The sequence below is a fragment of the Oncorhynchus clarkii genome, chromosome 12, assembly GCF_045791955.1.
Source record: "Oncorhynchus clarkii lewisi isolate Uvic-CL-2024 chromosome 12, UVic_Ocla_1.0, whole genome shotgun sequence".
Taxonomy (NCBI): Eukaryota; Metazoa; Chordata; class Actinopteri; order Salmoniformes; family Salmonidae; genus Oncorhynchus; species Oncorhynchus clarkii.
In genome coordinates, this window is record NC_092158.1 from 14,205,626 (window position 1) to 14,230,725 (window position 25,100).

A 25,100-nucleotide genomic window follows, 5' to 3' on the forward strand; every position below is an offset into this window, starting at 1 on the left:
CGCATTCTACTAACTGTTGCATTCTGCTACCGCGTTCTACTGTTGCATTCTGCTACCACGTTCTACTGCTGCATTCTTCTACCGCGTTCTACTGCTGCATTATTCTACCGCGTTCTACTGCTGCATTCTGCTACAGTGTTCTACTGCTGCATTCTGCTACCGTGTTCTACTGCTGCATTCTTCTACCGCGTTCTACTGCAGCATTCTGCTACCGCGTTCTGCTACTGCGTTCTACTGCCGTTTTCTGCTACCGCGTTCTACTGCAGAATTCTGCTACCGCGTTCTACTGCTGCATTCTTCTACCCCTTTCTACTGCTGCATTCTGCTACTGCGTTCTACTGCCGCATTCTGCTACCGCGTTCTGCTACCGTGTTCTACTGCTGCATTCTGCTACCGCGTTCTTCTCCCGCGTTCTACTGCTGCATTCTGCTACCGCGTTCTACTGCTGCATTCTTCTACCCCTTTCTACTGCTGCATTCTGCTACCGCGTTCTACTGCTGCATTCTGCTACTGCGTTCTACTGCTGCATTCTGCTACCGCGTTCTACTGCTGCAAATTGCTACCGCGTTCTACTGCTGCATTCCGGAACCCTGCTGGGTTCTAATGAGAAGATCTTTGCTGAAAAGCCCTATAGGTCTTGAACTTAAACAATGATATGTATTTCTGTTGTAGAGTAGGCCTAATTAGTCAAGCAGTTCAGTAGCATTCAAAGTGGTTTAGGGTCTACTATACTTGTTTTATGCAGATGTAGGAAGAGGATGAAGTGCTCTGAAGTCTGCTTGCTTGGCCCTTCCACTGTTCTCTTTGTTGATGAGAGATGTTGTTTTAGCCATACTGTGTGTGTGTTATGTGTGGAGCGTGCTGAAGACAGAGAAGTTGTTAGTTTCCTCTTTCTTTCTCCAGTGATTAAAACAATGTGAGCTTGTCATCTCTCTGCTGCAGCTCTGGGCTCAGGAGACTCTGTAATTACACACAGATTACCTCAAGTCCCTATAAACTCATGTTTAGACATTGTTCTATATATTTTGAAAGACTGAAAGGGGATGGCATTGTGTTTCAGCTGAAAGGCCTAAAAGCTTTTTTAGATAATTTAAGTGAAATGTTAAATAAATTACAATTAATTTTTCCCAGAAATGATAAAGTAGTTTGACAACCCTGTTTGTAAGCTTTTAAATGATTTCGTTTCCAGTGGTGAAGACATGGATGTCTCATGGTATGGTGGGGTATGCAAAATGGGGCAACTTTAAGCACATTTATCTCTTGAATGTTTTCTCTCTTCTACAACGGGCAACTTTTTATGGAAGGTTCCGTTCAAATCAAAAGGGGTGCTGTCAAAAAGAGCTTGAATTGAAACGAATAGACCCCTACCTCTCTGTTCTCCATCAGGGAGAGGCTGTGTCCACTCTCAGACACATCCTTTGAGAGAGAGAAGCAGAAACACAGACCAGCCAGGCAGCAGTCCAATCAACTAGCAGATGTTTACATAAGAGAATGCATCTCGTCTTCAGAGCAGGGCATGGATAGAATGGAGTAGGTGGTGTATATACACACACACACACACACACACACACACACACACACACACGTACACACCCGTGTACACACACACACAACCGTGCACACATAGCAACAGCATCCGTTTTGACAGATGGTTGGTGAGACCTAGATGTCAACACATGAAATAAAAGTAGCATTAACATGAATTTCTAGACAGAGGTTAGGATTAATATGACCGGCACACACACAGACATTCAGGTGAGCTGCTACAGTATCTTAGCAGCATTGGCCTAATGATCAAGAAATAGCATTGAAATATCACACACACACAGACCTGGTTGGTTCCTCTATAATATCTTCCTCTTTTGCGCTGATGGTTATCAGGGTCGCTTTGAATGAAATTGGTTGCTTGAGGCATCCTCTGTAAATTCCATGTAAATCCTTCCCCTCTTTCCATGTGTGCATCTTAAATGTAACCCTGTTCCCTTTACAATAGAGCTGGGAATGGCCAAGGATCTCACGATACGATATTATCATGATACTAAGGTGCCGATTCGATATGTATTGGGATTCGATATGTATTGCGACGTCATCTGCAGAGGGACAAGAGAGAGCCATGTGAATTGTTTTTGATCAGTCATTGAAGTAAAAGTGCTGAAAACAGATTGGCTCCCTATTTAAAAAGATGAAGGAAAATACTGCAGGTACAGCCAACGAGTGCAAAAATAATATTGTTATATTTAACTTCATCCATTCCCCCCCCCCCCCCCCATCACAACTGTATAGTGTTCTTCTTGTGACTAGGTCCCATAATGCACTAGAGTGCCATTTGGAACGCAAAATATCTAATGCTATTGTCCTCTACAGGGAAATGTGTGTGTGTGTGTGTGTGTGTGTGTGTGTGTGTGTGTGTGTGTGTGTGTGTGTGTGTGTGTGTGTGTGTGTGTGTGTGTGTGTGTGTATATGCGGGCCCCTGCTTGTCCTCCTGAGAGAACCACACAATTAGCTAGTAATGAGAAATCTCAACATTATTATGTTATGATGGAAAAGAGAAAATGAGGGAAGAAGAAGAGATGAAAGGGCATCATGATAATTTAGACTAGAACCTCTTCAATGTGATAATTTAGACTAGAACCCCTTCATTGTGATAATTTAGACTAGAACCCCTTCATTGTGATAATTTAGACTAGAACCCCTTCATTGTGATAATTTAGACTAGAACCTCTTCAATGTGATAATTTAGACTAGAACCCCTTCATTGTGATAATTTAGACTAGAACCTCTTCAATGCGATAATTTAGACTAGAACCCCTTCATTGTGATAATTTAGACTAGAACCTCTTCAATGTGATAATTTAGACTAGAACCCCTTCATTGTGATAATTTAGACTAGAACCTCTTCAATGTGATAATTTAGACTAGAACCCCTTCATTGTGATAATTTAGACTAGAACCTCTTCAATGTGATAATTTAGACTAGAACCCCTTCATGGTGATAATTTAGACTAGAACCTCTTCATCGTGATAATTTAGACTAGAACCTCTTCAATGTGATAATTTAGACTAGAACCCCTCCATTGTGATAATTTAGACTAGAACCTCTTCATCGTGATCATTTAGACTAGAACCCCTTCATTGTGATAATTTAGACTAGAACCTCTTCAATGTGATAATTTAGACTAGAACCTCTTCAATGTGATAATTTAGACTAGAACCTCTTCAATGTGATAATTTAGACTAGAACCCCTTCATTGTGATAATTTAGACTAGAACCTCTTCAATGTGATAATTTAGACTAGAACCCCTTCATTGTGATAATTTAGACTAGAACCTCTTCAATGTGATAATTTAGACTAGAACCCCTTCATGGTGATAATTTAGACTAGAACCTCTTCATCGTGATAATTTAGACTAGAACCTCTTCAATGTGATAATTTAGACTAGAACCCCTCCATTGTGATAATTTAGACTAGAACCTCTTCATCGTGATCATTTAGACTAGAACCCCTTCATTGTGATAATTTAGACTAGAACCTCTTCAATGTGATAATTTAGACTAGAACCTCTTCAATGTGATAATTTAGACTAGAACCTCTTCAATGTGATAATTTAGACTAGAACCTCTTCAATGTGATAATTTAGACTAGAACCTCTTCAATGTGATAATTTAGACTAGAACCCCTTCATTGTGATAATTTAGACTAGAACCTCTTCATCGTGATAATTTAGACTAGAACCTCTTCATGATCAATTAGACTAGAACCTCTTCGTGATCATTTAGACTAGAACCTCTTCGTGGTAATTTAGACTATAACCCCTTCATGGTGATAATTTAGACTAGAACCCCTTCATTGTGATAATTTAGACTAGAACCCCTTCATTGTGATAATTTAGACTAGAACCCCTTCATTGTGATAATTTAGACTAGAACCTCTTCAATGTGATAATTTAGACTAGAACCTCTTCAATGTGATAATTTAGACTAGAACCTCTTCAATGTGATAATTTAGACTAGAACCTCTTCAATGTGATAATTTAGACTAGAACCTCTTCAATGTGATAATTTAGACTAGAACCCCTTCATTGTGATAATTTAGACTAGAACCTCTTCATCGTGATAATTTAGACTAGAACCTCTTCGTGATCAATTAGACTAGAACCTCTTCGTGATCATTTAGACTAGAACCTCTTCGTGATCATTTAGACTATAACCCCTTCATGGTGATAATTTAGACTAGAACCTCTTCATTGTGATCATTTAGACTAGAACCTCTTCAATGTGATAATTTAGACTAGAACCCCTTCATTGTGATAATTTAGACTAGAACCTCTTCATCGTGATCATTTAGACTAGAACCCCTTCATTGTGATAATTTAGACTAGAACCTCTTCAATGTGATAATTTAGACTAGAACCCCTTCATTGTGATAATTTAGACTAGAACCTCTTCATCGTGATAATTTAGACTAGAACCTCTTCAATGTGATAATTTAGACTAGAACCCCTTCATTGTGATAATTTAGACTAGAACCTCTTCATCGTGATCATTTAGACTAGAACCCCTTCATTGTGATAATTTAGACTAGAACCTCTTCAATGTGATAATTTAGACTAGAACCTCTTCAATGTGATAATTTAGACTAGAACCTCTTCAATGTGATAATTTAGACTAGAACCTCTTCAATGTGATAATTTAGACTAGAACCCCTTCATTGTGATAATTTAGACTAGAACCTCTTCATCGTGATAATTTAGACTAGAACCTCTTCATGATCAATTAGACTAGAACCTCTTCGTGATCATTTAGACTAGAACCTCTTCGTGGTAATTTAGACTATAACCCCTTCATGGTGATAATTTAGACTAGAACCCCTTCATTGTGATAATTTAGACTAGAACCCCTTCATTGTGATAATTTAGACTAGAACCTCTTCAATGTGATAATTTAGACTAGAACCTCTTCAATGTGATAATTTAGACTAGAACCTCTTCAATGTGATAATTTAGACTAGAACCTCTTCAATGTGATAATTTAGACTAGAACCTCTTCAATGTGATAATTTAGACTAGAACCTCTTCAATGTGATAATTTAGACTAGAACCCCTTCATTGTGATAATTTAGACTAGAACCTCTTCATCGTGATAATTTAGACTAGAACCTCTTTGTGATCAATTAGACTAGAACCTCTTCGTTATCATTTAGACTAGAACCTCTTCGTGATCATTTAGACTATAACCCCTTCATGGTGATAATTTAGACTAGAACCTCTTCGTGATCATTTAGACTAGAACCCCTTCATTGTGATCATTTAGACTAGAACCCCTTCATTGTGATCATTTAGACTAGAACCTCTTCGTGATCATTTAGACTAGAACCTCTTCGTGATCATTTAGACTAGAACCTCTTCGTGATCATTTAGACTAGAACCTCTTCGTGATCATTTAGACTAGAACCTCTTCGTGATCATTTAGACTAGAACCTCTTCGTGATCATTTAGACTAGAACCTCTTCGTGATCATTTAGACTAGAACCTCTTCGTGATCATTTAGACTAGAACCTCTTCGTGATCATTTAGACTAGAACCTCTTCGTGGTAATTTAGACTAGAACCCCTTCATTGTGATCATTTAGACTAGAACCCCTTCATTGTGATCATTTAGACTAGAACCTCTTCGTGATCATTTAGACTACTCTGTTCTCCTGAACAATCAGTCATTAAACATTTTTAGGATGTAACACTTTTTCCAAAAATATTTCCAAAAACGTACCTATAATACCACATCTTTTCAAATACTTGTCCCAAAGTGCTTTGCCTGGCTACCCAGACTCCGGGCAAACGCTACATCTACACACGTTAGTTTCTTCCCTGGAATGAGTCTGGATCTGAGTACCTCTCCGACCCTTCATCAATTGTAAACACATTCGGGGGTGTCTGATTGGTCTAGAATCTAATGGGTTGAACCAGACCCAGGACAAATGCAGGTAAAACGGCGGTTTGAAAGTCTACAAAGCTGTCATTTTTTTGTTAATTTATTTCACCTTTATTTAACTTCTTGATTCTACTTGAGACGCATATGTCTCAAGTAGGCACCTGGAAATGCAAATGCGCTACGCTAAATGTGCTCGTTAAAACTCAAACCTTGATCAAAATTCACAAGCAGGGTATTGAATTAAAGCTACACTCGTTGTGAACCTAGCCAACAAGTCAGATTTTTAAAATGCTTTTCGGCGAAAGCATGAGAAGGTATTATCTGATAGCATGCACCACCTCAAAATGCCTGAATGCGACGTAAACAAAGACTCTGCTTATCCGACGCAGCACAAAACGCAGAAATAAAATATAAAACATTCATTACCTTTGACGAGCTTCTTTCTTGGCACTCCTATATGCCCCATAAACATCACTATTGGGTCTTTTTTTCGTTTAAATCGGTCCATATATACCCAAAATAGCTTTCTATGGAAGCTGTGTCATTCAGAAAAAAACATCGTTTTTTAACGCTGCATCATTTTTTAAAATTAAAAAAGTTGACGATAAACTTTCACAAAACACTTCGAAATCCTTTTGTAATCCAACTTTAGGTATTAGTAAACGTTTATAATCTATCAAAATGATTACAGGGCGATGTATATTCAATAGCTCCTCGTCTGCAAATCAATGGCTGCCATTGTCCACATTTACAGCGTCCTGGTGGAGACTGGAAGAAACGGATGCCAGATACTTGGATTTTCCAACAAAAAATTATATTGAAAATGACGACAATGGCGACATCGTGTGGAATTTGTATGAATTGCATGCAGGTCGATATTAAATTTTGTCCTCTTTTAACAACCCATGAAAGTGACTTATGGAAATTATTTTTAGCTTTCAGAGAGCAGTTTTTCTTGCGTTTTTCAATGAAACACACGATCTGTTATAGTCACAGCCGTGATTTAACCAGTTTTAGAAACTTCAGAGTGTTTTCTATCCACACATACTAATCATATGCATATACTATATTCCTGGCATGAGTAGCAGGACGCTGAAAAGTTGTGCGATTTTTAACAGAATGTTCGAAAAAGGAGGGGGTAGAAGTAAGAGGTTTTAACCAGCTAGTTGAGAACAAGTTCTCATCAAGGCAAAGGGTGGCTGCTTTGAAGAATCTTTGAAGAATTTTTGTTAAACACTTTTTTGGTTACTACATGATTCCATATGTGTTATTTCATAGTTTTGATGTCTTCACTATTATTCTACAATGTAGAAAATAGAAACAACGAAGAAAAACCCTGGAATGAGAAGGTGTGTCCAAACTTTTGACTGGTATTGTGTATGTAATATATATTTTTAGGCTGTTTGAAAAAAACGCTTAGGTGGCCTGCCCAATGATTTTAATGGCAGAAAATTCCCTGTCTGTAACAGGCAGTGTGCTGTAGTCTCTCATTATTTAGGTTGAATACCTAGTGTGTGGGCTTATGTCTGCAGTGTTTCAGGCTGCGGTGAGCTGGGCCGTGCTGGGATGCTGTAGTCTCTCATTATTTAGGTTGAATACCTAGCGTGTGAGTCTAAGTCTGCAGTTGTTTGTGTCATATAAGGCTGCAGTGAGCTGGGCCGTGCTGGGATGCTGTAGTCTCTTGGTGGGGGAAGCAGGTCCTGGCTTCACTGTAGACCTAATGAGTGATTACCTCAGAGAGGACATCAGAACCACTGGCTGATGAAAGGAAGAGAGGTGTAGGAGGGATGGAGGAAGAGCAAGGGATAGAGAGGAAGTAGAGAGTGTTTGTAATTAGTCGCTTTGAGCCATGGGTAGCGAGGGACACTTGTGTATTCATGACACACAGACACATAGGAAGAAAAACACCTACGGTTTCCTTAGCTACTCTTCCTTATCACAGTGGGAGGATAAAATATGTCTTCTTATATGACTTACACTGTAGTACTAGATTACAGACAATCTAATACTAATACTTGATCATTTTGTAATGTTACTAATCCGTACTACTGGATCACGTTCTAAAACTACCAGTAATACTATACTACCAGTAATACTATACTACCAGTAATACTTTTCCCAACCGTTGTTTCCAGTCAAACAAAAAGTTGTTGTTTTTGTTTGTAATAAACCCTTGTCTGTAATGAGCTAATAAGGAAAATGGCAGTTAGGATTAAGTGAGTGTTCAGCTGCTGTGCAGAGAGGAGTGTCTTGCCACGGTGCCAGTGATGACATTGTAACTGGCAATGAGAAGTGCGTGTGTGTGGTGTCAGTGATGACATTGTAGCTGGCAATGAGAAGTGTGTGTGGTGCCAGTGATGACATTGTAACTGGCAATGAGAAGTGTGTGTGTGTGTGTGTGTGTGTGTGTGTGTGTGTGTGTGTGTGTGTGTGTGTGTGTGTGTGTGTGTGCGCGCGCGCGGTGCCAGTGATGATATTGTAACTGGCAATGAGAAGTGTGTGTGTGGTGCCAGTGATGACATTGTAACTGGCAATGAGGTGTGTGTGTGTGTGGTGTCAGTGATGACATTGTAGCTGGCAATGAGAAGTGTGTGTGGTGCCCTGTTTACATTCTAAGTGGCAGTACCCTGTTAGTGAATGCGTATCCCCCTCCAGCTAGGTAGGAAAATTGGCTGGCATGTTCCTCTCCGTGGCAGGTGAGGATGTAATTGTTTGCAGCGGTAGGACTGCAGCCTGAGGCGCTGTGCACAGAGCCAGCTTCTCTTTGACTGACAGATCCTATTCTTTCTCTCAAGCTCTCTCTCCTTTTACATTTACATATGAGTCGTTAATCAGGGGAGTGCTAGTTGGGAGCCGCACATCCACCACGTCTTCATTCCTTGTTAATGATCCTCTCGTGGAGGGCCAGAGAGGGGCTGAGGTGAGGAGAGGAGAGAGGAATAGATGGTCTGCTGTTGAGGTGTTGGCAGCAGTAGCGCTCTGTGTTAAGACATAGGATGGATGAAGTGTAAACAGACGTGAAAGTGGAACTGAACTAAATTCTTTAAATGTTTGGGAAGGACGTATAGTAATATAGAGTGGGAAAGTAGCCGTGCGTTTGGACAATTATAAAACATCTGTCTTGTCCAGGACCGTAGTCTATGCAGACTGGTACACCATAGCCAATCAGAGTCACAGTAGGCCCTCATACAAACAAGCCTTTTGCCACAGAGGTTCACCATCATTCACTTTGAACTGGACTGTGTGTTTACAGGCAGTAGCAACAATGCGACTTTACATCATTAGAACGCATTTGCCAAAAGCCACAAAATACACCTGAATGGATTTCTGTAAATATGTTAATACCACGGGAGTCTTCCTACATTTGGGAACTTTACGGTCTTATTGATCAAACAACCATGAAAATGTATGCTCTCTCTCTTCCTCAGTTATGCACATCAAGAACAAAATCAACAACTAATGCTAGCCAGAGCAAGATGAGCTAAAATATGACGAAGGAACATTAGATAAACCTTTCCTCTCAAATCTTTTCAGCTAGTTGGCTGTCAAAATTGCACTGATAAACGATGGGGAAGTGTAGCCTACTTGTCCTTTTGCAGCTTGCCTGCCTGGCTAAAGTTGGCTAGGTTGCTAGCTACTGGCTTGTGAAAGTATTCACATCTTTCCTATTTTGTTGCCTTAGCCTGGAATTAAAAATATTTTTTTTGGGGGGGTGGGGGTTGTGTCATGCTTCACTGTGGGGATGGTGTTCTCTGGGTGATGAGAGGTGTTGGGTTTGCGCCAGACATATAATTTTCCTTGATGGCCAAAAAGCTCAATTTTAGTCACATCTGCCCAGAGTACCTTATTCCATATGTCTGGGGAGTCTCCCATATGCCTTTTGGTGAACACCAAATGTGTTTGCTTATTTTTTTACTTTAAGCAATGGCTTTTTTTCTGGCCACTCTTCTGTAAAACCCAGCTCTGTGGAGTGTACGGCTTAAAGTGATCCTATGGACAGATACTCCAATCTCTACTGTGGAGCTTAGCAACTCCTTCAGGGTTATCTTTGGTCTCTTTGTTGACTCTCTGATTAATGCCCTCCTTGCCTGGTCCGTGAGTTTTGGTGGGCAGCCCTCTCTTGGCAGGTTTGTTATTGTGCCATATTCTTTAAAAAATTTTAATGATGGATTTAATGGTGCTCCGTGATATATTTATTTTATAACCCAATCGTGATCTGTACTTCTCCACAACTTTGTCCCTGACCTGTTTGGAGAGCTCCTTGGTCTTCATTGGTGCCGCTTGCTTGGTGGTGCCCCTTGCTTAGTGGTGTGGCAGTATTCAGACCCCTGGACTTTTTCCACATTTTGTTACGTTACAGCCTTATTCTAAAAAAAAATATATTTACATTTTTTTATCCCTCAATCTACACACAGTACCCCATAATGACAAAGCAATGACATTTACATAAGTATTCAGACCCTTTACTCAGTACTTTGTTGAAGCACCTTTTGCAGCGATTACAGCATCAAGTCTTCTTGGGTAGGACGCTACAAGCCTGGCACACCTGTATTTGGGGAGTTTCTCCAATTCTTCTCTGCAGATCTTCTCGAGCTCTGTCAGGTTGGATGTGGAGCGTTGCTGCACATCTATTTTCAGGTCTCTCCAGAGATGTTCGATTGGGTTCAAGTCCAGGCTCTGGCTGGGCCACTCAAGGACATTCAAAGACTTGTCCCCAAACCACTCCTGTGTTGTCTTGGCTGTGTGCTTCGAGCCACTGTCCTGTTGGAAGGTGAACCTGCGCCGACGTCTGAGATCCTGAGTATGGTGGAGCAGGTTTTCATCTCTCTACTTTGCGCTGTTTATATTTCCCTCGATCCTGACTAGTCTCCCAGTCCCTTCCGCTGAATAACATCCCCACAGCATGATGATGCCACTACCATGCTTCACCGTAGGGATGATGCCAGGTTTCCTCCAGACGTCAATCTTGGTTTCATCAGCCCTTTTGTTGCCTTTTGGCAAACTCCAAGCAGGCTGTCATGTGATTTTTACTGAGGAGTGGCTTCCGTCTGGCCACTCTAGCATAAATGCCTGATTTGTGGAGTGCTGCAGAGATGGTTGTCCTTCTGGAAGGTTGTCCCATCTTCACAGAGGAACTCTGGAGCCAATCAATTAATCAAATGTATTTATAAAGCCCTTTTTACATCAGCCAATGTCACAAAGTGTTATACAGAAACCCAGCCTAAAACCCCAAACAGCAAGCAATGCAGATGTAGAAGCACGGTGGCTAGGAAAAACTCCCTAGAAAGGCCAGAACCTAGGACGAAACCTAGAGAGGAACCAGGCTCTGAGGGGTGGCCAGACCTTTTCTGGCTGTGCCAGGTGGAGTTTATAACAGTACATGGCCAAGATTTTCAAACGTTCATAGCAGGGTCAAACAATAATAATCACAGTGGTTGTGGGTGCAACAGGTCAGCACCTCAGGAGTAAATGTCAGTTGGCCTTTCATAGCCGATCATTCAGAGTTAGAGACAGCAGGTGCGATTGAGAGAGAGAGTTGAAAACAGCAGGTCCGGTGAACAGGTCATGGTTCCATAGCCGCAGGCAGAACAGTTGAAACTGCAGCAGCAGCAGGTGGACTGGGGACAGCAATGAGTCATCAGGCCAGGTAGTCCTGGGGCTCAGGTCCTCCGAGGGAAGAGAAAAAAGAGAAATGAGAGAGCGAAAGAGAAAGTTAGAGGGAGCATACTTAAATTCAGACAGGACACTGGATGAGACGGGAGCAATACACCAGATATAACAGACTGAACCTAGCCCACGTCACAAACTATTGCATTATAAATACTGGAAGCTGAGACAGGAGGGGTCGGGAGACACTGTGGCCCCATCCCATGATACCCCCGGAGAGGGCCAAACAGGCAGGATATAACCCAACCCACTTTGCCAAAGCACAGCCCCCACACCACTAGAGGGATATCTTCAACCACCAACTTACCTCCTGAGACAAGGCCAAGTATAGCCCACAAAGATCTACCACACGGGATGAACTTGAGGGGGGCGCCAACCCGTACAGGAAGATCAGTGACTCAACCCACTCAAGTGAAGCACCCCTCCTAAAGACGGCATAGAATAGCACCAGTAAGCCAATGACTCAGCCCCCGCAATAGGGTCAGAGGCAGAGAATCCCAGTGGAGAGAGGGGAACTGGCCAGGCAGAGACAGCATGGGCGGTTTGTCGCTCCAGTGCCTTTCCGTTCACCTTCACACCCCTGGGCCACACTACACTCAATCATAGGACCTACTGGAGAGATGAGTCTTCAATAAAGACTTAAAGGTTAATACCGAGTCTGCGTCTCTCACATGAATAGGCAGACCATTCCATAAAAATGGAGCTCCATAGGAGAAACCCCTGCCTCCAGCTGTTTGCTTAGAAATTTTAGCGTCAAAATGGAGGCCTGCGTCTTGTGACTGTAGCATACGTGTAGGCATGTACGGCAGGACCAAATCGGAAAGATAGGTAGGAGTAAGCTCATGTAATGCCTTGTAGGTTAGCAGTAAAACCTTGAAATCAGCTCTAGCCTTAACAGAGTGATCATCAGGTTCTTTGTCACCTCCCTGACCAAGGCCCTTCTCCCCTGATTGCTCAGTTTGGCCGGGCGGCCAGCTCTAGGAAGAGTCTTGGTGGTTCCAAACTTCTTCCATTGAAGAATTATGGAGGCCACTGTGTTCTTGGGGACCTTCAATGCTGCAGATAGTTTTTGGTAACCTTCCCCAGATCTGTGCCTCGACACAATCCTGTCTCTGAGCTCTACGGACAATTCCTTCAACCTCATGGCTTGGTTTTTGCTCTGACATGCACTGTCAACTGTGGGATATTATGTAGACAGGTGTGTGCCTTTCCAAAATCATATCCAATCAGTTGAATTTACCACAGGTGGGCTCCAATCAATTTGATCAATGAATGATCAATGAAAACAGGATGCACCTGAGATCAATTTTGAGTCTCATAGCAAAGCGTCTGAATACTTATGTACATAAAATATTTCTGTTTTTTATTTTTCATAAATTTGTTAAGGAGAGGAGTGAGAAGAGGTGAGGAGAGAATAAATAGGATGGCGGAGTGGAGAGAGGATGGAGAATGGAATGGAGGAGAGGAAAGCATAAGTGAGTTGGGAGGTAGAACTAGGAGAGGAGGATAGACAAGAGTGCTTGTTTTTTGGAGAAGGTCGGTCCCTTTTTAAACCCTGTCCTCTACACAACAAGACTTTACTGTGTCTGTCTTTTTAAACCCTCTCCTCTACACAACAAGACTTTACTGTGTCTGTATTTTTAAACCCTCTCCTCTACACATTAAGACTTTACTGTGTCTGTCTTTTTAAACCCTCTCCTCTACACAACAAGACTTTACTGTGTCGGTCTTTTTAAACCCTCTCCTCTACACAACACGACTTTACTGTGTCTGTCTTTTTAAACCCTCTCCTCTACACAACAAGACTTTACTGTGTCTGTCTTTTTAAACCCTCTCCTCTACACAACAAGACTTTACTGTGTCTGTCTTTTTAAACCCTCTCCTCTACACAACAATACTTTACTGTGTCTGTCTTTTTAAACCCTCTCCTCTACACAACAAGACTTTACTGTGTCTGTCTTTTTAAACCCTCTCCTCTACACAACAAGACTTTACTGTGTCTGTCTTTTTAAACCCTCTCCTCTACACAACAAGACTTTACTGTGTCTGTCTTTTTAAACCCTCTCCTCTACACAACAAGACTTTACTGTGTCTGTCTTTTTAAACCCTCTCCTCTACACAACAAGACTTTACTGTGTCCGTTTTCACAACCAGAAAGTAGTAGGTGAAATACAGCCTCACATCTCACTGCTCATGTTAATGGTTCCACTCCACCCGTGCTCCTCTCCTCCTGTCCTCTCTCCCAGCTAATCACACCTACTCTGCTCTATTCTGCTCTGCTCTACAATACTCTGCTCTACTCTACTTTACACTTCTCTGTCTCTATGCTGCCTGGCCTTGTAAGATGATTAATGGGGAGTGAGGCCAAACAAATCATTCTTATTTAGTTATACTGACTAGTGTTGATGTGATGAAACAGAACCAACCCAACCATGCTGTGTGTGTGTGTGTGTGTGTGTGTGTGTGTGTACTGTTCTGAGGTGCTGCATTTGTTATCTCTCCTGTCTGTTGTGTGTTTAGTGAGGTTAATTGAGTTGTTTTAGATCACTGGGTGGGTGTCTTGCTGCCCTGTGGGTGCGTCCTTATCAGTAAAGACTTATCCTATACAGCACACTGTACATGATGGGTTCTATGGTTTCTAAATGTATTTATACATCAGGTGGGCCTAACCCTGAATGCTGAGTGGTTAAAAGCGCATTCTAGCCGGTGTCTATTCCATAAGTTACCACCGGCTAAATCTATGACGTTAAAACTGTCTCATCAGCCCAGGCAGGGAGGTTATAAACTTCATCTCCACTATAAAAAGCATCTAGATATTATCTTTAGACATTTTGTTTTCTACAGGGGAGATTTGTATAAAACGTACTGTCTGTCTCGCCGACATTTTCAACGTTGTTTCAATATTCAAATTCAATTTTCAACTGTCCCGTAGTAATGAACATGTAGGGGTCGGGAAGAGAGGGAGAAGCAGGCAGCGTTTTTCAGACAGTCCAAATCATGAATCGGCTGCCATCATTTTTATTGATATATACAAAGGAATGATGTGCAGCTAGTATACAGTCTTTCCAGCTTCAGTTTGAAGTGATTGTGTTAGCTGTGTTGTTGTCTAGCTCCTCTGAACAACAGTGTCCTGACGAGAGAGCACATTTTCTATGCCAGGTGAAATTGTGCATCATGAGCTCATTGTTATGGATGTATCCAAATAAATGTCACTAGAAAACAGCTTTAACAAATGCAGCTACTGGCTGCACTGTTTGACTTGACTGTAAGTTAGCCGTGGTTGGCTAGCTAGCAAAGGATAAGAACGTTGCCAGCCAGTAACGACTGGGTCGCGTCCATAGATACAAAACAATAAGACTGAACGACTGGGTCGGGTCCATAGATACAGAACAATAAGACTGAACGACTGGGTCGGGTCCATAGATACAGAACAATAAGACTGAACGACTGGGTCGAGTCCATAGATACAGAACAATAAGACGACTGGGTCGAGTCCATAGATACAGAACAATAAGACGACTGGGTCGAGTCCATAGATACAGAACAATAAGATGACTGGGTCGAGTCCATAGATACAGAACAATAAGACTAAACGACTGAGTCGAGTCCATAGATACAGAACAATAAGACGACTGGGTCGAGTCCATAGATACAGAACAATAAGACGACTGGGTCGGGTCCATAGATACAGAACAATAAGACTGAATGACTGGGTCGAGTCCATAGATACAGAACAATAAGACTGAACGACTGGGTCGAGTCCATAGATACAGAACAATAAGACTGAACGACTGGGTCGCGTCCATAGATACAGAACAATAAGACTGAATGACTGGGTCGAGTCCATAGATACAGAACAATAAGACTGAACGACTGGGTCGAGTCCATAGATACAAAACAATAAGACTGAATGACTGGGTCGCGTCCATAGATACAGAACAATAAGACTGAATGACTGGGTCAAGTCCATAGATACAGAACAATAAGACTGAACGACTGGGTCGCGTCCATAGATACAGAACAATAAGATGACTGGGTCGAGTCCATAGATACAGAACAATAAGACTGAACGACTGGGTCGGGTCCATAGATACAGAACAATAAGACTGAACGACTGGGTCGCGTCCATAGATACAGAACAATAAGACTGAACGACTGGGTCGGGTCCATAGATACAGAACAATAAGACTGAACGACTGGGTCGCGTCCATAGATACAGAACAATAAGATGACTGGGTCGAGTCCATAGATACAGAACAATAAGACTGAACGACTGGGTCGCGTCCGTAGATAAAGAACAATAAGACTGAATGACTGGGTCGAGTCCATAGATACAGAACAATAAGACTGAACGACTGGGTCGAGTCCATAGATACAAAACAATAAGACTGAATGACTGGGTCGCGTCCATAGATACAGAACAATAAGACTGAATGACTGGGTCGAGTCCATAGATACAGAACAATAAGACTGAACGACTGGGTCGAGTCCATAGATACAGAACAGTAAGACTGAATGACTGGGTCGAGTCCATAGATACAGAACAATAAGATGACTGGGTCGAGTCCATAGATACAGAACAATAAGACGACTGGGTCGGGTCCATAGATACAGAACAAAAAGACTGAAAGCCTGGGTCGAGTCCATAGATACAGAACAATAAGAATGAACGACTGGGTCGAGTCCATAGATACAGAACAATAAGACTGAACGACTGGGTCGCGTCCATAGATACAGAACAATAAGACGACTGGGTCGAGTCCATAGATACAGAACAATAAGACTGAACGACTGGGTCGAGTCCATAGATACAGAACAATAAGACTGAACGACTGGGTCGCGTCCATAGATACAGAACAATAAGATGACTGGGTCGAGTCCATAGATACAGAACAATAAGACTGAACGACTGGGTCGAGTCCATAGATACAGAACAATAAGACTGAATAACTGGGTCGAGTCCATAGATACAGAACAATAAGATGACTGGGTCGAGTCCATAGATACAGAACAATAAGACGACTGGGTCGGGTCCATAGATACAGAACAAAAAGACTGAACGCCTGGGTCGAGTCCATAGATACAGAACAATAAGACTGAACGACTGGGTCGAGTCCATAGATACAGAACAATAAGACTGAACGACTGGGTCGCGTCCATAGATACAGAACAATAAGATGACTGGGTCGAGTCCATAGATACAGAACAATAAGACTGAACGACTGGGTCGAGTCCATAGATACAGAACAAAAGGACTGAACTACTGGGTCGAGTCCATAGATACAGAACAATAAGACTGAACGACTGGGTCGAGTCCATAGATACAGAACAATAAGACTGAACGACTGGGTCGCGTCCATAGATACAGAACAATAAGACTGAACGACTGGGTCGAGTCCATAGATACAGAACAATAAGAATGAACGACTGGGTCGAGTCCATAGATACAGAACAATAAGAATGAACGACTGGGTTGAGTCCATAGATACAAAACAGTAAGAATGAACGACTGGGTCGGGTCCATAGATACAGAACAATAAGACTGAACGACTGGGTCGAGTCCATAGATACAGAACAATAAGATGACTGGGTCGCGTCCATAGATACAGAACAATAAGACGACTGGGTCGAGTCCATAGATACAGAACAATAAGACTGAACGACTGGGTCGGGTCCATAGATACAGAACAATAAGACTGAACGACTGGGTCGAGTCCATAGATACAGAACAATAAGACTGAACGACTGGGTCGCGTCCATAGATACAGAACAATAAGACTGAACGACTGGGTTGAGTCCATAGATACAAAACAGTAAGAATGAACGACTGGGTCGGGTCCATAGATACAGAACAATAAGACTGAACGACTGGGTCGAGTCCATAGATACAGAACAATAAGATGACTGGGTCGCGTCCATAGATACAGAACAATAAGACGACTGGGTCGAGTCCATAGATACAGAACAATAAGACTGAACGACTGGGTCGGGTCCATAGATACAGAACAATAAGACTGAACGACTGGGTCGAGTCCATAGATACAGAACAATAAGACTGAACGACTGGGTCGAGTCCATAGATACAGAACAATAAGACTGAACGACTGGGTCGAGTCCATAGATACAGAACAATAAGACTGAACGACTGGGTCGAGTCCATAGATACAGAACAATAAGACTGAACGACTGGGTCGAGTCCATAGATACAGAACAATAAGACTGAACGACTGGGTCGGGTCCATAGATACAGAACAGTAAGAATGAACGACTGGGTCGAGTCCATAGATACAGAACAATAAGACTGAACGACTGGGTCGCGTCCATAGATACAGAACAGTAAGACTGAACGACTGGGTCGAGTCCATAGATACAGAACAAAAAGACTGAACGACTGGGTCGAGTCCATAGATACAGAACAATAAGACTGAACGACTGGGTCGAGTCCATAGATGCAGAACAATAAGACTGAACGACTGGGTCGCATCTCTGGCAACCAAACCATCAGAAAGAACGACCAGTCTGCTTGGGAAGCAACCCTAGATTTATTTTAGAACTATATCTTGTGGAAGGATGAAATAGTGTGAATAAATTAATCAAAATAACGTTTTTAATAAAAATATGTCAATGATTATTTGAATATGTTGGTAACCCATTTTATAAAAGTGATATTGCCCTGGAAGCCGCTGTTTGGAGGATATATTGGCTAGTCACAAACTCTCTAGATGACACGTAAACAGCTTAACACCACCCGTGCCAATATATGTTAATATTCTGTTAACTCATAGCCAAATAATGTTGTTGACTCTTCCTACACTCGTATTTGTGGCCAAAGCATAAATGGGAGTACAAATAAAACACTTTAAAAAACTCAACCTCAAAGTTGTATCTCAAACAGACAGTTTAAAAAACTCAACCTCAAAGTTGTATCTCAAACAGACAGTTTAAAAAACTCAACCTCAAAGTTGTATCTCAAACAGACAGTTTAAAAAACTCAACCTCAAAGTTGTATCTCAAACAGACAGTTTAAAAAAAACGCTATTTCCTCATAGATGATGATGTCATCCCTCCTAAGGAGGATATGCTGGCCAATCAGCGGTCTACTCGCATTAATATTTGTAGTGACCGGTATACACCCAAACCATTCTATTGTTGGGGTACGCCCGTACCATTCCAACACAGAACAATAAGACTGAACTTAATTACAATTCTTTGGAAGGAAAACAATTTCACTCATATTGCAATTAATTATAGGTCATATTTCATAGAAATCTGGAAACACTGGACATTTACTTGTAGATGATTAGCCTACAGTGGAGCAGCATGGATAGAGATGCTTACAGAGGACACAACTTGCCGTGTGTGTGAAAGGTCACTGCTGTCATACACAGAGCAGATGAAGGGATTCAGCTGTGGGATGATTTTTGTCAGTGGATGGTCGGGGGGCTGGAACATCGTTAATATTATTTGTACAATGCAAATTGACCACAACTAAGTCCAAAAATAGATTGTATTTGAAAATGAAAATAATTTCATTACCTTGATTACATTGAAAGGTATTTTTTTCATTTTTTTTTTCAAGGGAATACTTGAACAGATTTCCTATTTATTTATTGTTTTGGCTACATCCCAGTGGTTTTTGCCTTAATTTTTTATTTTATTTTAACAAAAACTACCCCACCACCCTTCCCAACCCCCTAAAAACAGTTTTGGGGGGCAAAAAAACCCACATTTTTAAAAAACCTTTATTTAAATAGGCAAGTCGGTTAAGAACAAATTCTTATTTACAATGACAGCCTACCGGGGAACAGTGGGTTAACTGCCCTGTTCAGGGGCAGAACGACACATTTTTACCTTGTCAGCTCAGGGATTCAATCTAGCAACCTTTCGGTTACCGGCCCAACGCTCTAACCACTAGGCTACCTGCTGGTTACTAGTCTAATGCTCTAACCACTAGGCTACCTGCTGGTTACTAGTCCAATGCTCTAACCACTAGGCTACCTGCTGGTTACTGGCCCAACGCTCTAACCACTAGGCTACCTGCTGGTTACTGGCCCAACGCTCTAACCACTAGGCTACCTGCTGGTTACTGGCCCAACGCTCTAACCACTAGGCTACCTGCTGGTTATTGGCCCAACGCTCTAACCACTAGGCTACCTGCTGGTTACTGGCCCAACGCTCTAACCACTAGGCTACCTGCTGGTTACTGGCCCAACGCTCTAACCACTAGGCTACCTGCTGGTTACTGGCCCAACACTCTAACCACTAGGCTACCTGCTGGTTATTGGCCCAACGCTCTAACCACTAGGCTACCTGCTGGTTACTAGTCCAATGCTCTAACCACTAGGCTACCTGCTGGTTACTAGTCCAATGCTCTAACCACTAGGCTACCTGCTGGTTACTGGCCCAACGCTCTAACCACTAGGCTACCTGCTGGTTACTGGCCCAACGCTCTAACCACTAGGCTACCTGCTGATTACTGGCCCAACACTCTAACCACTAGGCTACCTGCTGGTTACTGGCCCAACGCTCTAACCACTAGGCTACCTGCTGGTTACTAGTCCAATGCTCTAACCACTAGGCTACCTGCTGGTTACTAGTCCAATGCTCTAACCACTAGGCTACCTGCTGGTTACTAGTCCAATGCTCTAACCACTAGGCTACCTGCTGGTTACTAGTCCAACGCTCTAACCACTAGGCTACCTGCTGGTTACTAGTCCAATGCTCTAACCACTAGGCTACCTGCTGGTTACTAGTCCAACGCTCTAACCACTAGGCTACCTGCTGGTTACTGGTCCAACGCTCTAACCACTAGGCAACCTGCTGGTTACTAGTCCAACGCTCTAACCACTAGGCTACCTGCTGGTTACTAGTCCAACACTCTAACCACTAGGCTACCTGCTGGTTACTAGTCCAACACTCTAACCACTAGGCTACCTGCTGGTTACTAGTCCAATTCTCTAACCACTAGGCTACCTGCTGGTTACTAGTCCAATGCTCTAACCACTAGGCTACCTGCTGGTTACTGGTCCAACGCTCTAACCACTAGGCTACCTGCTGGTTACTAGTCCAACGCTCTAACCACTAGGCTACCTGCTGGTTACTAATCCAACGCTCTAACCACTAGGCTACCTGCTGGTTACTAGTCCAACGCTCTAACCACTAGGCTACCTGCTGGTTACTAGTCCAACGCTCTAACCACTAGGCTACCTGCTGGTTACTAGTCCAACGCTCTAACCACTAGGCTACCTGCTGGTTACTGGTCCAACGCTCTAACCACTAGGCTACCTGCTGGTTACTGGTCCAACGCTCTAACCACTAGGCTAACTGCTGGTTACTGGTCCAACGCTCTAACCACTAGGCTACCTGCTGGTTACTAGTCCAACGCTCTAACCACTAGGCTACCTGTTGGTTACTAGTCCAACGCTCTAACCACTAGGCTACCTGCTGGTTACTAGTCCAACGCTCTAACCACTAGGCTACCTGCAGCCCCTAAACTGACTAACGGGTCGGTTTAGGCCCACAGGCCGTCTGTTGCCGACCGCTGCCCTAAATGGTCCTTATGTTATTAACTGTTAGGTGTCAACCTTCACTGACATCCAACTGTTCTCCCTGTCTAGTGGCTTGATCTATCCAGGCTTAGCTCATGTTATCAAACAGCCTGGAAACAAGACCAATCAAGTGTGTGTGTGTTTACAGTAGGTGTATGCATGTATGTCTGTCAGAAAGAAAACAATTAGAAGGAGCAAACAGGAGAAAGGGAGTCAATACGACAATGTGACTTGTTCTCTTGTCAGACAGAGAGGCTAGCTACATACTGCTGGCTCTTTGATTGCAGTGTGGTTTCCATCTTGGTGGAGTCATTTCCATAGTTAAGTGCCTGTCAGGCCCAGTTCATTTTCTTCCCCTCTGTAGGGCTAATGAGTTCACTATGGGCAGCGGAGGACAGGACAGACTGCATGGGGCACAATGCTACAAGAGAGCCATTCAAAGGAAGACACACACACACACACACACACTGGAGCTTTCTGTAATTTACATCACAATTATAGGCAGGCAGGACTCAGTCACAGTGGTGTACAGCTCTACTCTCATTGCTGACTAGACAAAGGGTAGCTGCAGTCTAAATATTTAGCTTCTGACTTGGGGAAATATGTCAGCGCGTTCTCTCTTTCAATCACAGTTTCGACAGGAGTGAATATGAGGCCCAGTCTTGTGTCGCTGCAAAGTCAGTTCCTCTCTGAAATGTAGAAATGTCATCATACTGGTTAGAACGTCTCACTCTCTCTCTCCAGATGATTTGGTGTTTTGCCATGCCAGTAGGTTTCCTCTCTGAAATGTAGAAATGTCATCATACTGGTTAGAACGTCTCACTCTCTCTCTCCAGATGATTTGGTGTTTTGCCATGCCAGTAGGGTTCCTCTCTGAAATGTAGAAATGTCATCATACTGGTTAGAACGTCTCACTCTCTCTCTCCAGATGATTTGGTGTTTTGCCATGCCAGTAGGGTTCCTCTCTGAAATGTAGAAATGTCATCATACTGGTTAGAACGTCTCACTCTCTCTCTCCAGATGATTTGGTGTTTTGCCATGCCAGTAGGGTTCCTCTTTGGCAACTTCTGTTCTTTATATAACTACATTTCCCTTTATGAATACTGGTTCACTGTGTTTGAAATTACCAGGTAAAGATACCCAACCTCTCTGTTCTCAACGGAAAGTTGTTACCACCCACTCACATCTCCCATCCCCCATTGTTGTTGACTTGCAGACTAGTTTACATCCTGGTTTGGTTTTGCATAATGGTTCCTGAGAGGTCAAGGTCACTTCCTGTTGTGAGACTGTGACATGTGACATGGCATATCTGCCCAGTATCACTGAGGGTTGAACGTAAACACTGTGAGATCTTTCCCAAATTAGAGCCATTCCAGCCTGGACCCAGATCTGTTTGTGTTGATTTACAAACTGCTATGGCCACAATGACTGTTCACAATGACCATATGAGTTGGCCATACAGCGCAAACAGACCTGGGACTAGGCTAGAGCCATTACAGTTGATAGAAAACTGCACTTCCCATTTTGGGAACCAACCACCATGTGTGACTGTAAACCAATGGTGTTTTGTGTTACAACAGTCCTTAACAACAGTCTGGAAAGCTCCTCCATACAGCTCTCTGTGGTGTGGTGTTGTTTTAGTAGAGCTCTCTTCGGTGTGGTGTTTTAATAGAGCTCTCGGCGGTGTGATGTTGTTTTAGTAGAACTCTCGGTGGTGTGGTGTTGTTTTAGTAGAGCTCTCAGTGGTGTGGTGTTGTTTTAGTAGAGCTCTCAGTGGTGTTGTTTTAGTAGAGCTCTCGGCGGTGTGGTGTTGTTTTAGTAGAGCTCTCGGCGGTGTGGTGTTTTAGTAGAGCTCTCGGCGGTGTGATGTTGTTTTAGTAGAACTCTCGGTGGTGTGGTGTTGTTTTAGTAGAGCTCTCTGTGGTGTTTTTTTAGTAGAGCTCTCGGCGGTGTGGTGTTTTAGTAGAGCACTCGGCGGTGTGATGTTGTTTTAGAAGAACTCTCGGTGGTGTGGTGTTGCTTTACTGTTCTGTTCCATGATAATGGGGTTGAGTTGTAGCGTTGCATGTGGCTGGTGGCTAGTTAAACCCAGAGTCATATATTTAAATACATGGCTCTTTTTAAACCCATAAAGTGTCCCTGTTGCCTCACTGGCATAGCAGTGGTATGTGGTGGTTTTATCTATAGCAAAGCAGCACTTAGTCAGTCAGTCACACTGCAGCTAGAGACCAGAGTAAGCTGGGAGGATATACTGCTGGTTGGGGTACCTCCTCCTCTACTGGGATGTGTCTATAGCACCCAGTCAGTCACACTGCAGTCAGAGCAGCTAGAGACCAGAGTAAGCTGGGAGGATATACTGCTGGTTGGGGTACCTCCTCCTCTACTGGGATGTGTCTATAGCACCCAGTCAGTCACACTGCAGTCAGAGAGGGCAGGTTCTGGTAGGGCAGCGATGGCAGGTTTGATGCGTATGTTTTGAGAGGGGGGGACCTTTACGGCATTCCATACAGGACAGGGTGGAGAAGTTTAGCCTGGCTGATGCAAGTCTGTCACTTTAGCCATGCAAGGAGAGGTACGGTTACATCACAGCTATGCCTCTGCTGTTTGTGACAAGAGGTCCCGAATGGATGTGCTCTCTGCCCTCTGACACATGTTACTGCTGTTTGTGTTCCTGCCTGCGTCCTGTCCACCTCTGGTTCTTCTACCTGCCAGCCATTAGCTGCCCAGTTGACCTAGTCCATGGGAATGGAGATTATTTTCCAGGGAAACCACAACCACTCTCCTCATGGTTGGATTAATGCAGATGACCACCGGTATTAACAGGTCAAACTTTCCACCGATTGACACTCCCCTCGTTAATCTGTGATACATGATGAATGATGATTATGAGTTATTATTCTGCCACGCTAAATCTCCCATTAATATAGTGAGAGGATCAGACGAGGTGAGAGGGAAATGAGTTGAGAGGAGCAAATGAGTGAGAGAGAAATGAGTTGAGAGGAGCAGACGAGTGAGAGAGAAATGAGTTGAGAGGAGCAGATGAGTTGAGAGGAGCAGATGAGTTGAGAGGAGCAGACGAGGTGAGAGGAGCAGACGAGGTGAGAGGAGCAGACGAGGTGAGAGGAGCAGACGAGGTGAGAGGAGCAGACGAGGTGAGAGGAGCAGACGAGGTGAGAGGAGCAGACGAGGTGAGAGGAGCAGACGAGGTGAGAGGAGCAGACGAGGTGAGAGGAGCAGACGAGGTGAGAGGCAGACGAAGTGAGAGAGAAACGAGTTGTGAGAGGAGCAGGTGAGGTGAGAGGGAGACGAGGTGAGAGAGTGGTGAGATACAGGGACAGCTGACAGACAGATAGGCTAGACTCGAGTGGGCAGCAGAATCATTTAGGCTAGATAAATCACAGAAACTGGAGCAGGCCGTTTTTGAAAATGCATGTCTTTGTGTAAGTGTTGGAGTGTCTGTCTGTCAGTATGTCTGTGTAACTGTCAGTGTGTGTGTGTGTGTGTGTGTATCTGTTAGTGTGTCTGTGTAACTGTTAGTGTGTGTGTGTATCTGTTTGTGTGTGTAACTGTTTGTGTGTGTGTGTATCTGTTTGTGTGTGTAACTGTTTGTTTGTGTGTGTGTGTGTGCATAACAGCAGATAAAAACAAGCTTCACATCAGTGGTTTTTCCACAGCGCTCCTCCCAGATCATGAAATGTGAATAAGGCTCGACTGTCTCGTCTTCAGCTTAGCAATGCGTTCTCCTCTCTCTACCTGCAGACAAAGACTAGACCATAACCCTGCTGAGGTGTGTGTGCACTAAAGTAGGAAAGGGGGGGAGGAGTGGTCATGTATTGTAGCTGTGTGATCATTATTAAGGAGGGTTTTGGTAGATAATATACTATTGTCTGGTTGCATTTTCCTGATCAGTATTTTCCTTTCTCACTCTCTCCCTGTCTCGCTGTCTCGCTCCCTGTC

General features: G+C 43.1%; 1 protein-coding gene across 4 annotated transcripts in view; it reads left to right on the forward strand.

The window, feature by feature from the left end:
- Positions 1 to 25,100, forward strand: part of LOC139422738 (spermatid perinuclear RNA-binding protein-like) — a 186,157-nt gene that overhangs the window by 98,498 nt on the left and 62,559 nt on the right. The gene's annotated exons all lie outside the window — the stretch shown is intronic.